This window comes from Pithys albifrons, chromosome 3, assembly GCF_047495875.1.
Source record: "Pithys albifrons albifrons isolate INPA30051 chromosome 3, PitAlb_v1, whole genome shotgun sequence".
NCBI lineage: Eukaryota > Metazoa > Chordata > Aves > Passeriformes > Thamnophilidae > Pithys > Pithys albifrons.
The window spans coordinates 44780633-44798785 of record NC_092460.1 but is presented as its reverse complement, the minus strand read 5'-3'; the positions used below and the strand labels follow the sequence as shown (position 1 = coordinate 44798785).

Genomic DNA, 18153 nt, shown 5'->3' with positions numbered 1-18153 from the left:
CCTTGCTGTTAAAAATACTTCCTCCACCTGCAACTACAGACTTTGATCTCCCCACTCCTTCACCAAGTGCACCTACAGTGCTGGTTCTGCTGTTTGTGATCTTTGACAAGCTGGTGCAGCAGGAGCTAAAAGTGGCTTTGTAAATGACTCAGAAGTTGGGATTTTTACAGGACTGACAGCTAATATCATGAGTTATGGTACAAGTAAGTTCCACTCCCACAGGAGGTCACAAAGTAGACTCACACAGTGATTAGTGTTGCTTTCAGCAAGGCCAACATAAATGTCTAAGACAGGCCAAATTAATCACTATCTGTAGATGTCAGATGTCTAAATCACAACAAAATACTTTCTTTAGCATAAACAAGAAAAATGCGTTGTGTAGGTGTTTTATACACTTGAGACTTTGTTTTTAATTTCCAGGAGAGGTCAAATAAAGTTTTCCAGGGCAGAAGGACAAATGTCTCTAAATACCAAACACAAATCAGCCCATAATGTCAAATTAGGTGGCAAGGCCGTGTTGCACTAATAAGGTGCAAAATAAGACACCCCATAGATGGCCAAAAGCTCCAAAATCATCTGTGTGTGTGTGAACACTGAAGAGTAGATACTTTCTGTTACCAACAGGCTTCTGATATTCTTCAGTTTTATCAATAGACATTTATTATTGGATACATAAAGGCAATTTTGTGCAGGTTCATTAAAAAAGTAATGTTTGGTAAGACCAATACACTTTTACTTAGTTATAGCAGACTTATGATACTCAGGAGTTTTACTGTCAGGTTAAACCTTCAGGTATCTGCAGAGAGTTACCATAAAAGCTGATGTCCATTGTCCACTCACAGAGATATGTAAAAAATGCTGTCCTTAAAAGTCGTTTTGTGACTTGTGCAAGAGGTTTAGGTGGTGACTGGGTCCATCATTTCTCCTTTTGAGACACACTGCATACGAAAGAATAGTTGTTGATAGAACTGTTCTCTTCCTTTGTCACAAGTGGCAGCAGGCAGGAAGCAGAGGGTGTTTTTTAATGATGGGAATAGCACAGCTACAGTTAGGACTTCCCCTGAGGATGGGATGGGGTTTGTGCCACATGAAAGGGGAATCAAAATCAAGAATGTTTCTTAGTGACAAAGATTGATACAACCATCCTGAGGCAAACTGCCATGGGTGTGATCAGAATCAGCAGCAGCCAGAGAGTAGGAAGAGTCATGGATTGCCTGACAGAACATGACAACTTGGTTCATAAATAGCTGCTTCTGTGAAAACAGCTCCTGCAGCACAGAGGCAAAAACATATTGTAAAGGGAATCAACTTTTTGCTGTGCTAGTCTCCTTCCAATTAACACAGCACTCCTCAGGCAAACGGATCCCTCTTGTACAGCCCACACTCCAGACTTGTGGTGTGTTGTGCCTTTGGAAACAAAGAAGACAAGGTTCATTTTTCTGCATGAAACTCATCCACCAAATCAATGTAGTCAACATTACTCCACGAGGCCACACTTACTCTCCCATGCAGCATCAACTGAGCAGGAACTTCAGCAGGGCTATTTTTCATCCCCACTTACTGTTTCTTTTGGTAGATTAGCATGGCATGCAAGGATATTCCTGACAAGTGCAAGACACCGCTGGGAACTGGGGTCTATAAAAAGGAAATGGAGCATGAATAAAAAATGGCACTGTATTGGAATGAATATGCACATACAACAGGAGTGTATCCGTTTTAATGGCACTTTTTGTAACTGTCAGCGAAGTAATTCAGAGGGAGTGATAATAGTAAATGATGTCTTCTTTGAACGAGGTCACACCTGGAGAGCCAGCAGGTGCCCCAGGCAGAGGGTTGCTGCAGTAAAGCTGCAAGTTCTGAAGAGCTGTGCAAAGGAGATCAGTAATTATTCAAGGGGAAATTAGTAATTTTTGTGTACACCAAGCTATGCTGTCACAACTCAAGCATCGCACCTTCAAGGACTTCATAGAGCTGTGGCCTTTGAAACAGCACAGGCACGTTCTGTTCCATTTAATCCTTATTTTTTCTTGGCTTTATTGCAGCCTTGTTAACTAACCCAGCACCCCTTTCTAACTAACCCAGCACCCCCCGCTCTCACCTCACTTGCAGCCCCTCAAGGCTGATGAGCCCCTCACTATTAATTGGCTGTTCTGGACAGGGGCTCCTCTGAGGGGCTGAAATGGAGCTCTCTGAGGGCTCAGCTGTTTGATAAATAATTATACTCAGGCTAAAGTGAGACGTTTGTGTGAAGGAGCAGCAAATTAATCTAATTTTACCTTCTCCGAGCAATTTTAGGTAAGAACTCTTATTTCTTTGTGCTTTTTCCTCCTGCCTGGGCATAGCCCAGTGCTGACAAATATATCTGCTTTCCTCTCCTTCTTTAAAGTTGTTGTAGGGAGTTTATTTTACACAAAATCTGTGCTACTGGTGCTCAGTGTGGCAGAAGGACTGTCAGTGATGGTGATCCTGATGGGGGAAAAAGATTTTGTTGTATCTAAAGGGTTGTTTGTAAATATAAGAGCAACATGCAGTGATTGCTGCCAGAGAGAAAAGATTGATCTTCAATATCAGTAATATTCAAAATAGTCTAATTAAAATATGATTATTTTTAAAAACTTAATTTATTTTTGTGAGAAAAACCTGGAAGCTTGGGACTAATGATTCTAAAGATGAATAATTGCATAATAAATACTAATCTGAGCCTCAGTAATTAGACCCTGCAGTATTTTGATTTTTAAATGGGAATTTGGTTCTGAATGAATCACAAGAAAGGCAAGGAAAGCCTGACAGAGGTAAAGAAGTGGTTTACAGCCATCCTTGTACCAGACTGCCCTGTAATAGTTAAGGAACCACATTGCCACCAAGTTGCTTTAGTTTTTAATCTTAGAATTCCAGGAATAAGTATAGGAATTTATGTAACTATAAAATGATTCCTCTCTAATTTAATACTTGTAATATGGATATATGAACGATTATTCTCTGATGGATCTCTTCAAGATTATTAGAAATAAACTTCCCTTAGCAGGTGGTTCCCATAATAGCACCTCAGCTGATTAAATGAACCTTAGCAAGTCACTGCCTGGAGGCTAAAAAAATATAAAAAAATCCACAAACCTGAGTTAAATTCTGCATGGAAGCATTTCTGTGCAGCGTGGATAATTCTATTTGCACATCCTCTGTTGAAGTCAATGACTGTCTCAAGGAAAAAAAGGTTAATGAGGAATTTATTTTATTGATATGTGAAATGCCTTTAAAGAGTAATTTTAAAGACAGGACAAAAATTAAGTTCACTATGAAGAAACAAAATCTGGAGTGTTTCGTTCTGAAGCAACTCCCAGAAATTCAGGGGTTTAAAAATGCATGAGCCTTCACTTGTCAAACTTCTATTTTCCCCCTTTTAATACAATGCAATTTTTCAGCAAATCTAAGTATAACAGAACTCGTCTGGCTTAATCTTATATTTTTATATTTCATCTTATTTTAATTTTCTCCTTTCAAATTAGAAGGATGGCCCCTCTTGTATGTGTAGAGGCAAACCCCAAATACTTCATTATTCATGTCTTTCCTTTGACCTCTCATACTCTATTTGCAAGCAGGCCAGGCACCACTGATAAACTGAGAGCAGGGACTATTGCAGTACTGGATCTTAATTTTCTGATCCTTTTGCCTCTGTATCCATGTGCTGAGACTTGATTTAGACTGGAATTCTGGCTGGCTGACAGGGAGGCTTCTCTGCCTTGCTGTCACACTTCCTGAAGCAGAATTAATTGTGGTATTTGTTTCATATATTGTTTTGATCCATCTCTTTCACTGCTGATTTATTGTTATTTTGTTACTCTTTTACAATCAGTGATTTTTTTTTCTTTCATTATGTTTACACAGGTTTGCCGAAAGGCTTGTAGGAATCCCATGGAACTGCCTTCATGTGGAGGATGGAACTTGTGCTTTGAGGTAGGAGAAGTGCTTTTTTCAAACACCTCTTCCAAAAAACCACTGTAGCCCACTGCCTACAGCTTCTGTTTTGCTGAAGTGTGTTGCCTTTTACTGAGAGTTGGGTCTGTTATGTGACATTTGACATTGTACATTGCAATTGGGATGCAATGGTGTGGTTGCCACTTCATTTCTAGAGTTAGCCTGGATATAAAGTAATCCTTGCTTAAAGAGGTGCTCCATTTCTGCTTGATTTTAATAAATATAATCTCTCAATGAGGGTCATAATTACAAACACCCTAATAAATAAGGATTTCCACTTCCCTGAACGCTTTTGCTCCAGTTTTTCTGCTGAGAAGTTGTTGCTGGTGACTCTGAGGGTATTTGGTGCAGAGTGTTCTGAGAGCAGACATCCCATTTGTATTTATGTGACTCTGAATTTATGTGTATTTATAAGCATCTCTACTGGGTTGTCATTGCAAGGATAAGAAGGAGCTGATCAGGATATTACAGGGAGAGAATCCAATCCACGTGCTGAGGCCTTCCTCAATTTAAAAGTAGAACTGTTCAGGTAACCCACTTAATTCCAGCTGGATTCAGAAACAGAAAATGGATGGCATATTTAGCTTAAGGGAAGGTGTGTCTGCAAAGTTCTTGGTGTATTTCAACTTGCATCTGCCACTGGAAATAATTTTTTCCTGTGACTGGGAGAATGAAGATGTTAAATATGAGGGGAAAAAAAGGGTATGTGTTTCTGGCATAAAGATAGAGAGTTTTGCATAAGGAGCTGATGTTCATCTCATAAAGGTATCAGCTCTCACCTAATAATAGCTGAATAATTCCTGGGGAAATGGCTGTAGGTAACCAGGTTGCATTTTACCTCCTGTGCCTGCAATTGGCTGCTTTCACATGTGTCAATCCTGCTGTGTCTGCTCCTTCCAAAAAAACTACTAGATTTATTATTTTTTAAAATTACAGCAGTAATGAGATTCATGTCTGTTGTAAGAAGTTAATTCTTGAATGGTCATGTTTATTTTTAAAGTAGTCTTGAGAGGGTTTTTTTTATTTTAAACCACCTTTTCTTGCCCCCCCAAGTGCAAATACTGTAATAAAATAATTTCTTTTTTTGAGATAAACTTTTCAAGAAACTACTGCAGAGGAAGAATATAAAGGGAATATGTAAACTTAGTGTTATCAGCACTGAATAATTGCTGGCTAATGCATTCTGAGGCAGCACAGATGTAGCTGACTGAATTCAAATCAGTGCCCATTTCATTAGTGGGACACTCAGCTTGGAGGGAATTGTGATTTCACATTAAAAGAAAATGACTGAACTGCTAAAATTCTTCTCAGTTTTCTAAACCCCTTCCCCTGTACTGCACAGTCCCAGCCAGCCCTGAACCTCAGCCCTGAACACAAATTTGAGGAGGGCTCAAAAGCCCTTTGAGGAGGGCTCAGATGAATGAGCTAAAATACTTATCAAGCTTCACCCCAAACAGCTCAGTGTCTGCCTCACCATGTGGGTAACAGAGCAGGAGCACCAAAAGTGGCACCTGAAGAAAAACAGTTTGCACTTTTTGTTTTTGACAGGCAATTTCCCTTGAAAGCCAGGTTGATATTATTTATTTTATGTGTAAGACTCTAGAGCTCCCCAGCCCTGCAGGCCCTCTCAGAATTGCATCAGTTGCTCTGGAAAGGTTGTGCTGTGGCAGCCCTTGGGCTTGGCAATAATACTGGGCTGGAGCTCCTGCTTTGGTCCAAGGGGCTGGTGGCTCTGTGACTCTTCAGGAAGGCTGGGAAGACACAGGCTTTACAACAGCTCTGTATTAAGACTTGACTTAGAAAAAGGGAGTAGATAGTAAGAAATATGCCTATTAAATAGCTATCAGGACAGCTTTAGGCAGCTTCCATGAGATCAGGCACTGATTTTCTTAATCACCAATGAAATCCTCTCTTCAGTGTGTTGATATCCAACAGTCAGACTGATGTTTGGTTTTATATAGTTATTTGCATCAGATATGACACCAAATAACAATCTCCAGCGTTTACACTCACCCTGATTCCAGTTTGGATTGGTGACTTGACTGGTTTTAAAAGCAGAATTGTAAATGAAATCTTGCACCACAGGCATTGCCAGTGGGGACTGTAGGGAGGATGGAGGCAGCAGTGAATGGCAGGTTCATTGTTCTGGTCCTTACAGAATCAGATGTCACTTGGACACTGTTCTGACTCACTTGGTGCCTTTGTGGCAGCTCCCTTTGGAAACTCAAGGGCCAAGACTTGCTTCCTTAGAGCAAAGGGAATTTCAGGTGTATAATTAGCAGGTGCTGTGCTGGCCTGGTAACCACTGAAGTACTAAATTAAGATCAGCAGAAAATTGAATTACTCAGATGTATAATGGTTACAAGGATTGTTTTTCCCACCTGCCAATGGCAATCTGTTCCACTGGCAGAACCAAAGTTTGCTGGCAGAACAGTGCAGGCCTTGCTGTAAGCTCCTGGCAGGTGATGTTGCAGGAATTTAATGAAAAGGGCATAAAAAAGACCCTTCCCCTTGTTATTTTTTCATGTAACCCCAGTGTGTGTATTTGTACCAGTGTTCTAATTCCAGTTCTCAAAAACATGTTTATGCTCTGCTATTTTAGTTACTTCTTAACACTTACATGCTGTGGTTATTTGCTTCATAGCAATTTTGGTGAGAAGAACTGGTAAGTGCTCAACCTGCTGAGGTTATTTAAAACACTTTATGCTTAATTTAATACTTATTTAGATACCCTTTATCCATGATGCACTAGGATTGTCAATTTTTTCCTGCAAACAATGACCCTCTGGGAAAAAGAAGGCATTCTGGGTGCTGCCTGGCAAGCATGTAGAATCACAGACTGTTCTGAGTTGGAAGGGACCCACAAGGATCATCGAGTCCAACTCAAGTTAATGGCCCATACAGGGGATTGAACCCATGACCTTGGCATTATTACAAACCAATGAGCTGATCTCCGAGCAGCATGTTGGACTTGGCTGGGTGCTCTGTGCTCATTACACTGAGGTTTGGTTTTACATTGGATCATTTGGATTGCATTGTATCCATGCTCAGGCAAATAGAGGCATCTGAAAAGAGCCCAGTCAGGCCGTGGATGCTGCTGAGCATTTGCATGGGATTGGGCTGTGCCCTGGTGTGTGCACAGTGGCAGAGGCTGCAGGTGCTGCAGAGCACCAGCCAAATGGCTTTCACTGGCAGCAAAAGGAGGCCTGACAAGGTCACTCCATCACTTGTCCTGGCAACAGATGGCACCGTGTTGTGTGAGGGGTGAGCTGCCTGAGGGCAGGAGAGGATCTGCACAGGCCAGGCTCATGGGCTGAGGGCAGTTGTACCTATTCAACAAGGACAAGTGCCAGGTATTGTTCTCAGGTTATAACCCCCTGCAGCTCCAGGCTGGAGCAGAGCCACTGGAAAGGGGGAAAGGGCTGGGGGATGCTGGTGACAGTGGCTGGACATGAGCCCAGGTGGGTGACAGCTTCAGGTTGCACCATGGAAGGTTTCGATTGGATATTTGGGAAAATTTCTTAACGGAAAGGGTTGTCCAGCCCTGGCACAGCTGCCCATGGAATTTGCTGAGTGATCATCCCTGGAGCTATTTGAAAGATGTGTAGATGTGGCACTTGGGGACGTGGTTTAGTGAAGGGCTTGACAGTGCTGGGGAACCACTGAACTCTGTGACCTTAAAGGTGTTTTCCAACCTAAACAATTCTGCAATTCTACCAGGAAGCTCATCTCTACTTTTTCAAAGACCAACTCTGGTTTCATTGTCCCATTCTTGGGATTTAATGCTTCTACTGATCCATGTTTTTTCCTTCGGGAAGGAATGATCAGATTAAAATGAAACTCGGATTAAAGTGAACAGTCTTAGAATATAAACTAGATTGCTCTAATGCATGGTGTGTGAATGCTTTAATGTACTGTAGTAGATAACTTGTTGGGAAATGAAAGAGGGACTTGCAATAGGTTCAGATGGTGGATACACACACCTTACACTGAACTGAGTCTCAGGTGCTCTTGTTCTCCTGATTACACTGTTAAAATGCCATTCCACTTATGTGAGTAAGGCATGTAAAATCCTAGTAATGAGCTTAGTGCAGACTAAGCTGTGTATGAACAGATGGGTTTGTGTGCACAGACAGATGACTGTACAGATGTGAGGCAGGGCCTTGCAAAGTTCTATTTAGTTGCTTATGCTTTCTTCAAAATTTGCAGGGTGGGAAACAAATGCTGCAGCTGTAATGAGAATTTCGCTATGGATATTACTTTAGCATCTGCATAAGCTTGTACACAGCAGTCAATACCCTTTTGACGAAGGCCAGTGAGACACTGGAAGACTCCTGGGGCCATGCCAAATGCTCAGCCCACAGCCTGCAGTAATTCCTTGCCCATCAAGGGGCTTCTCTCCACTCCTGAGTTCTGCCAGTGCCTGGGAGTTAGTGGGAGTTGCACTCAGTTTGTCAGGGGGAAAATGCTGTTGTTTGTGTTGCTCAGAGACCAAGCCAAGCACAATGTCCCTTTGGAATAACTTTCTCCAGCGAGGTTTTCCACAGGACTGCTGTGCCTGGCAGCAAAGCTGCTTTGGAGGTGAAGGAAAAGCACTTGTGATCTGCAGGGTACGAATCCCTGGGAGAGCAGCTCTTTTCTATAATTCAGGAGGCACTTGTTAAATGGAGCAGCAGAGCTGGGGGTGCAAAGGTCCCCTCGCAGGGATGTGAGGACAATGTGGCACGACTCAGAGGCTCTGTTTTCCTGGGTGTGGAGCCCAGCCCTGCTGCTGCCAGCTGGAACCTGCTGGGCTGTGGTTTGGGGCCCTTGGGGAACTCCTGCTCTGCTGTGGTCCTTTCTGCCTCACTTTATTCCCCAGGCTGAAAGGCTACTTATACTTTCTTAATAAGCTTAGAAACTCAGCAGCTTTTCTAGTAATTTCTTAATCCTTTTTGCCTTCAGCAGTAGGTTTATATGAGGCAAACAAGAGGGAGTTTGTTACCAACCTATTGTAAAGCACATCTGGATTTAGACTTATTACCTCTCAAAGTGAGGAAATACATTCTACTTAAAGCCAAGAAAACAAAGCTGGAGCTTCAGAAACTTAATGCACAGATATTTTAGCTATATTTTGAAAGGTTAAAATGCCTTCTTTAAGTTTTACTTTTTCTTACAAGAAGAATCATATTTAGATGAGATGCTGTGCCATGAAATAAAGGCATCTACTTCTTAAAAAAATTACTCTTGATAGTTTGACTTGCATATGTAGGTAAGAGATATGATGGTTTTAGTGAGACTTTTCCCTGGTCATTGATGTGAAATATTTTTTCCTTCAAAGATGTAGAAAACGTTTCTAAAATTGAAGTGTTCATCCTCGCAAAAGCAAGAAGAGTTTCAAAAACCCTCAGAACACTCCAAAACCTTCATTCAAACTGAGAAGTAAGTGCTGAAATGATAATTTTATTGTTTTGAATCAGTGTTTGACTGGAATTGTGGCAACAAATGTCACAATCTGAATGGAAGTTTGGCTTTTTTTGAAAAGAAAGGGACAGGGACATTGTGATGTCTTTTATCAATACAAAGAAAATGCAGCTCACGTGAGCTGAGCAGAGTGTTAAGAACAAGGCTTTAATGACACCTTTAATGACAAGAAATAATGTCTTTTTGAGGCCACTGTGCTTGTATAAATGGAAAGCCTTTATATGCACAGAATGAGTCTGGAAGCTCTAACTTTGTTTCTTTGCTACGTAACTATAAAGGGATAATTTCTTCAGTGCTATCCACTGGGGCAAAAGCTATTGCTTTGGAAATAATCAGAGATGTGAACTTGAGTCCATCTTTGTGTTACTGGTAGCACATTCTGCTTTAAAGGTATTTGCTGCAGTTTGATCCAGGAATTATTTTACAGCTCCATATTATATATATGAATAAAAACCTGTTCCCAGTGTGTAGCCTTAAACTGACTCCCCAGGTGCCAAAAGCTGTAAGAGAACACAGCCCTGACCTTTCCCTGGTTTTGAATTTTCAGTGGTGACTTCACAATGAAGTTCTTAAAATATAGGTTGCTTTGGCTTTGTTTTGTTTTACCACACTTTGGTGAGAGTAAACCCAAACCCAAAATAAATGGGGTTGTGTGCAGCCACCTTGGCCTTTATGGGTTGTCTCTGTTGTAGAACCATGTGATGCTAATCTTAATTTCAGTTTAAAAAAATAACACAGAAAAACTGTCAGTATCTTGCATTTCTAAGAGACTTTCACACTGGAAAATAGTTATGTGATGTTTAGGCAATTCTAGCCTAGTAGAGGTCAAACGATAGATTTTAGAGCCTCTCCTTCCACAGAAGCTCCTTGGAAAATGTGTGACTGTGTGGATGCTGCCCAAAGGGAAGCAAAGCTTCCTCAGAAAAAAAAGCAGGAAGGTCATGTTTGCCATTCCTGTGAGACAGTTTCATGGACAAGTTTCATGGAGAGGGTGAGGCTTATTTTTGGAAAGGTACATTTGGTAAAAACTGGTTTTAAACCTTGAAATAAAGCAAGCATGAAATATCCATCAGTCTGTACACCAAATATTTCCACTTAATTCCAGTTTTGGTAAACCAGTCTGCTTTTAAAAGCAGCTGGAAAGGCAATAAATAGGCATGAGTTGCAATCACTCCCCTTGATATTAATTTTCACTTTAATGAAGTTTGGTTTCATTTTTCTGAACTGTAGTAGAGCAAAACTATAATTAAAGCTCAACCAGCATGTGAATTGAGTGCTATTTGTAATTACATCACGTTGGTAATGCAGTAGAATCATGCTCGTGACTGATCTTGGGTTTACCTGGATTTTTCCACTGGATTCACTCCTCCTGAGAAAAGGGAAATTCTGTGGCTGCCTTGGGCATAATGTGCCCTTCAGAGCAGTCACACTCAGATGGGACTTGGGCAAGTTGTTTGGGCTCTTTATCATCTGACCATCTGAAACGGGAAAGGAAGTAAATTAAGATATATTTTTGTTCCATTTGGCAGTGCCCAGCAGGCAGTGCCATGCTCCTGGGGCCTGCTTTGCAGTCAAGTCACAGCATTTTCTCTAAGCAGTGCTTGGGTGCCTGAAGATGCAGATTTTAAAAATAACTAAACAGATTAGGCACTTCTTAGTCTCCCTGTAAAATGTTTGACCTCTGTCTGGAACTTAAACCCTTAATGGCCAAGTCAACACTTATGAAATAACAGCAGGTTTGCCTCTAAGCTTTTGCAGAGCTCAGTTTTGATGGCATTGGGCAGCTTTCCTCTGCCTGCAGTGCTCAAAGTTTGGTTTGGGGTGCCAGGCTTGAGGCAAATCAATGCCACATGGGAATGGCATCAAAATGGGCAAGGCATTCAAGGGTTTGCCTCAATTTTAGCTATTTTATGTCTGCGTGAACAAGAATCTTGGGAATAAGGATGAAAACTGAAGTCAGTCCAGACTTCTGCAGTGATTTATTGGTGCTCCTTTGAGCTAATTGTTTTTTAGAGTCCCTCTGTGAGAATTTTACCTGGTTCTGTAGTATTTTTTGGTCCATGCAAAGTGAAATGGGACTTTTGTTTTGCTGTCTGCTGTCTGTAAAATATGGAGACTGAGCTAGAAAAAGAACCAACTTATTTTATTTTCAGTCTGACCTCTGATGCTTCTCTAACTGAAGTTGATGTAGTTAATTCCCCCTAATATGGACGTATGGCGTGGCTGCCACTTTGTGTGTGAGGGGCATGGCCGCCATTTTGTGTCTGAGGAGTGGAGCTACCATTTTGTGTCTGAGGGGCGGAGCCACCATTTTGAGTCTGAGGGGCAGGGCCAACATTTTGTGTGTGAGGGGCAAGGCTGCCATTTTTTTGTCTGAGGGGTGGAGCCGCCCTTTTGTGTGTGAGCGGTAGGGCCATTTTGTGTCTAAGGGGTACATCTATATGTATGTCTCGGCTTAGTCAACAAAGATTGGGAAGGGCTCACCCACGTGGGTGTCTCCTTGGAGCCTGCACAGTGGATGTTTTAGGTGAGGCACAGCGTGCGTGGAACTGGCCCCGCTGTTTAAGTCCTAAGGTCCATTTGCCATGGCCGAGAGAGCTTGGACAGTGACAGTGACGCCCTCAGGACCAGAACCTGCAGCCCCCGGTATTGTATTGCCAGGAGGGCTCCCACCCAAGCACTGACTGGGGCTGACCCTGCTCAGCTTCTGAGAGCTGATGGGATCAGGTGTCAGGGAGGCATTTAACTGCACTCCCCTAATAGAGAGAAATTATTATTATAAATGCAAGTGTCACGTGAAAGGGAGGAGGGAGACAGGAATGCAAAGATTTCTAGTCTTAACTGTATTAATTTCAAGTTAATAGCTGTAAGTGCCCTCGGGATAATCAAAACTTTATGAACCCAGCACTACCTGTCGGACTCTGGACAGAACACAAGCTGGAAAGATTTTTGACTCCCCTATGAGGACCTCACTTAAGCCAGGGACAAATTATTAGCAATAAGCGCCTCCAGAAAATTAGAGCCTTATGTTTCCCAACACTGCCTATTGACTACGGACAGCACACGGATTGGAAGGATTTCTAACCTCTGCTATGAGACCACACTTAATAGCAAGAAAAGAACTTTCTCCACAACAGCTCCTGAAATAACATTTATTAATATAAGTATGTGACAGTTACTGTGGGTTTTGCGTTGCCGGTGATAATGTTTAGCTGCAAGATTGTATTTAATTGATAATAAAAGACCCCAAAAGAAACCAGCACAAAACACATTTTACAGAGACAAACACACCAAACTTAAGTTGATCTCTTTTTCACAACAGATAACAAAAAACTACTAACTAGAAACACAGCCACTTAAAACTCTTATCTAGACATTATTTCCATAACATAAGGCAATAAAATAGCTTGCACACCACTCTGTAACACAAAGCAAAAGGAAAGAACAGAGCTGCTTCTTATAACACACATGTTGAAAAGAAACTGCACATTGCAAAAGAAAGCAATAACTAATATAAAGTGGCAAAGTGCAAAGCAAGTTACTGTTATTAATATTAAGGTAGCAAAACACAGTAAAGGAGGTGCTCATAGAGTAAGAATCAAAGTTGCTGTTAGAATAAGATGTGAGATGGAATGTATAAAGGAATAGGCTTTGTAAGAAAGTAAAGTTAAGAAAGTAAAGTATAGAAAACACGTGGTTCTCACCCCTACATTGTTCCAAGAGAAGGAGGCAGGACAGGCTGCCAGCAGCTACCCTTGCAGACGTGGCATTTTCCCCCCTCTCCTTGAGTTTAAACTCCACACTTTTTACACCTTTTTTTTCCTTCATGTGGTTTCGTGTCACTAAGTCAATGCTGAGGGGGTGATTGTTGTAGTTTGGGATTATTATGTAAATTCTCTCCCCTGCCACTTAACTGCCCAGGCCAGCGGTTAACAAAAGAAGTAGTTAACTGTGATCGCTGGGGTGGGGGCAGGTTTGTCTCTTTTGGTTTTTTTTTGGATATTCTCCTCAGTCTTGGCTCGGCGGAACGGGGGAGTGGGGGCTCCAAGGAGGCAGGCTGCCCTGCTGGTTACTGCTGGGGTTTTCCCTGGCTGTCTTGCCGCTGCCTACTTCGGATTACTTTTTCCTGCCGTGCTGCTACCTGCCTTGGATTTGCTGCTGGTTGCTCGTACCTGTCTGCTTCTTGGACGGGGAACACAGGGGAAAGAGACTGAGTCCATCTGAAAGCCCACTGCTCGTCTGTTTCGCTGGAGAGGGACTGAAACTCACTCTGCAGCCAGCGGGCTGTGACAAGGACACTTAAGTATAACCTTTTCTCCTGGAGGAAAACCTGCTGGGTTTTGTTGTTGTTGTTTTTTTTTTTTCCTCTTATGGTGTTGGGGAAGTGGGTTGCACTAGTCTGTTTACATATATATATATATAGATATAGCAGTTATCCTTCTTGTATTAAAATTCCTTTTCTTAAATTTGATAAAGAGTGGTGTGATTATTGAGGAGGAGGCCCCTCCCCTGCTTGTGGGTAAAACATTTTGGTTTTTCCCCTCAAACCGAGACATTTCTTGGCGCCCAACGTGTGGGGCTTGTAAACAAAGAAGGATAACTGCTATTTTGTGGCACCATGTGGGTCTTGAGCTTAGAGTTCATCAGGACCATCCTGTATAATATATTGGCTTTTTGTTGGTACAAATTCATGCCAAAAGGAGCGGCAGGTTTAAGTCTTATCAACAAATCAATGAGCAAAACTCAAATAGCCGCAATTATTATTGAGTTCTTACTCTGGATTTATGGTGCCATGAATTCGATGCCTTTGGATGTCATGTGGGTGGTGCTCTCCAGGCTGTTTTCCTGCCGCAACCTAAGCTGCTACCTCTGGGGATTCAGTGATAATAGTACGGACCCTTGGGAAGGAACAAAGGGGAATCTCTTCTCCCAACCCTTTGTCCATTCCCCATTCAAGTCTGCTACAACAGCTTTTGAGATGTTTAAATTCTCCCTGGATGCCAGAGATATCTTGCTCTTTATGGTTTTTCTGCAGGGTTGTATCCCTGCAGCTTACAGAATGTTTGAAGGTAGGGCCAGGGTTTTTCCAGAATGCATTCAGAAACCTAGCCCAGTGAAGGGGGAAAAGCGAGAGAATAAAACCCCTGATGCCACAGTGAAGGGAGAAAAGGATGAGGCTAAACCAGGAGGACAGGCCAAGCCTATGGAAGTTGCCCCTATTCAGAAAAGGAAATATAAGACCAAATTAGACCATCCAGCAGACGATGAGGGGGCTGCTGCACCTCCACAGCAAGCAGACCCAGAGCCTGAGATCATCACTGAGTCATTGTCATTTGATAATCTCCGTAGTTTGCGGAAAGACATTGCTCGACACCCGGGTGAGCCCATCCTGACTTGGTTGATCCGAGTTTGGGACCTTATGGGTGAAACCTTACAACTGGATGGTGCTGAAGCCAGGTTTTTGGGGGCTCTGGCCCAGGACGTGGCTATTGAACAGGTGTTCGTGAGGGAATCAAAGCCCCTTTCACTCTGGGCACGACTTCTAACGAGTGTAAGAGAGAAGTTTGTTTATAGAGAAATCCTGCAGGAACATCATATTAGGAAGACTTGGAAGACGATGGAAGAAGGAATTTTACGTCTGAGGGAGATGGCAATGATGGACGTGCTTTTTGGAAGAGGTGGGCAAGCCAATAATGACCCTGACAAGGTCAGATGCACACCACATATGTGGTGGGACCTTTCACGCTCGGGGCCAGCTGAATACACCGATTTCCTGGCATCCATGTATAGGGAAGAGAACCATGAAACAGTGGGCGCAGTAGCAAATAAGCTCCGGATATATGAAAGCATGACCCACAGCCCAATGCAGGCCCGTATTTCTGCTGTAGAGACATTGGTTGAGAGTCTCAAGACGCTGCCTGCAGAGGTAAAAGCGATCAGAGAGGAAATTAGGGAAAGTCTCCAAGTGGCACCAGTGCGAATGAGAACCTCTGAAGTCAGAGCCAGACGCCCCCCAGCCAGAGGAAGTGGACAGACCTCACGAACTGAGATGTGGTACTTCCTGGCCAAACATGGAGAAGACATGGGACGGTGGGATGGGAAACCCACCCGTGCCCTTGCAGCCCGAGTACAAGAACTGAAGGAGAATGGAAGAAGGTCAGTGAGAGTAAGTGCAGTCCCAGTTTCCCACGGGCAAGAATCTGACCCACAGGAGGGCACCTCCCAGGTGTACTCATCGAGAAAAGGTTCTGACCGCTATGACCAGGATCAGTGTTAGAGGGGCCCTGCCTCTAGCCAGGTAGAGGCACGGGACAACCGTGTCTATTGGACTGTGTGGATTCGATGGCCTGGTACATCAGACCCACAAAAGTATAAGGCTTTGGTTGATACTGGCGCTCAATGCACATTAATGCCATCAGGACATGTGGGCTCAGAAACTATTTCTATTTCTGGGGTGACAGGGGGATCTCAAGAGTTGACTGTGCTAGAAGCTGAAGTGAGCTTGACAGGGAGAGATTGGCAGAAACACCCCATTGTGACTGGTCCAGCCGCCCCATGTATCCTGGGCATTGACTACCTCAGGAATGGATATTTTAAGGACCCAAAGGGGCATAGATGGGCTTTTGGAATAGCCACTGTACAGACAGAAGGGATTGAACAATTGAACTCATTGCCAGGTCTCTCAGAAAGTCCTTCTGCTGTTGGACTGTTGAAAGTTGAGGAACAGCAAGTGCCAATTGCCACCACGACAGTGCACCGTCGGCAATACCGAACGAACCGTGATGCTGTGATCCCCATCCATAAGATGATCCGTGAACTGGAGAGCCAAGGGGTGGTCAGCAAAACCCACTCATCCTTCAACAGCCCCATCTGGCCTGTGCATAAGTCTGATGGAGAATGGAGATTGACTGTGGACTATCGTGGCTTGAATGAAGTTACCCCACCGCTGAGTGCCGCTGTGCCGGACATGCTGGAGCTCCAGTATGAACTGGAGTCCAGGGCAGCAAAGTGGTATGCCACTATTGACATTGCTAATGCGTTCTTCTCCATTCCTCTGGCACCAGAGTGCAGGCCACAGTTTGCTTTCACCTGGAGGGGCGTTCAGTACACCTGGAACCGACTACCCCAGGGGTGGAAACACAGTCCCACCATCTGTCATGGACTGATCCAGACTGCACTGGAGAAGGGTGAGGCTCCAGAACACCTGCAATACATTGATGACATCATTGTGTGGGGGGACACAGCAGAAGAGGTTTTTCAGAAAGGAGAGAAAATCATCCAGATCCTTTTGGGAGCTGGCTTTGCCATCAAACGGAGTAAGGTTAAGGGACCAGCCCAAGAGATCCAGTTCCTGGGAGTGAAGTGGCAGGATGGACGCCGTCAGATTCCAACAGAAGTCATCAATAAGATCACAGCAATGTCTCCACCTACCAGCAAAAAGGAAACACAAGCCTTCCTGGGTGCCATAGGGTTCTGGAGGATGCATATCCCAGCATACAGTCAGATCGTAAGCCCTCTCTACTTGGTAACCCGTAAGAAGAATGATTTCCACTGGGGCCCTGAGCAGCAACAAGCCTTTGACCAGATCAAGCATGAGATTGCTCAGGCTGTAGCCCTTGGACCAGTCAGGACAGGACCAGACGTACAGAACATGCTCTACTCCGCCGCCGGGAATAATGGCCTGTCTTGGAGCCTTTGGCAGAAGGTGCCTGGTGAGACTCGAGGCCGACCACTTGGATTCTGGAGCCGAGGCTACAGAGGATCTGAAGCCAACTATACCCCCACAGAGAAAGAGATCCTAGCCGCCTATGAAGGAGTCCAAGCCGCCTCAGAGGTGATTGGCACAGAAGCACAGCTGTTTCTGGCACCTCGACTACCAGTGCTGAAGTGGATGTTGTCAGGACAGGCTGCCTCTACACATCACGCCACTGATGCTACCTGGAGCAAGTGGATTGCCCTGATTACGCAGCGCGCCCGTATAGGAAAATCAAATCGCCCTGGGATCCTGGAAATCATCACAAACTGGCCTGAAGGTGAAAATTTTGGTCTAGCAGATGAAGAGGAAGAGCAGGTGACACGTGCGGAAGAAGCTCCACCATACAATCAATTGCCAAAAGAGGAAATACGCTACGCCCTCTTCACCGATGGCTCCTGTCGCATTGTAGGGACTAATCGCAAATGGAAAGCAGCTGTATGGAGTCCCACACGACAAGTTGCAGAAGCTACTGAAGGAGAAGGTGGGTCGAGTCAGTTTGCAGAGCTTAAAGCCGTGCAGTTGGCCCTGGACATTGCTGAACGAGAGAAATGGCCAAAGCTTTACCTCTACACCGACTCATGGATGGTGGCCAATGCTCTCTGGGGATGGTTAGACCGATGGAAGAAAACCAATTGGAAACGCAGAGGGAAACCCATCTGGGCTGCCGATATATGGCAAGATATTGCCACCCGAGTAGAGAAGCTGATTGTGAGAGTCCGCCACGTAGACGCACACGTGCCCAAAAATCGGGCCAATGAGGAACATCTCAACAACCAACAGGCAGACCGAGCTGCGCAAGTGAAAGTATCACAGACAGATCTGGACTGGCAGCACAAGGGAGAGCTGTTCTTGGCTCGATGGGCCCATGATGCCTCGGGCCATCAGGGCAGAGATGCCACTTATAAATGGGCACGAGACCGAGGGGTGGATTTAACCATGGACATTATCTCTCAGGTTATCCA

At 43.9% G+C, this 18153-nt stretch overlaps 1 protein-coding gene across 1 annotated transcript in view; it reads left to right on the top strand.

Moving 5' to 3' along the window:
- LOC139670192 (gamma-parvin-like) overlaps positions 1-18153 on the top strand; it is a 52120-nt gene that overhangs the window by 452 nt on the left and 33515 nt on the right. The window contains exons 2-3 of the mRNA XM_071551561.1: positions 3883-3951; positions 9293-9393. The gene's annotated coding sequence lies outside the window, so the exon portion shown is untranslated. The remainder of the gene's footprint in view (positions 1-3882; positions 3952-9292; positions 9394-18153) is intronic.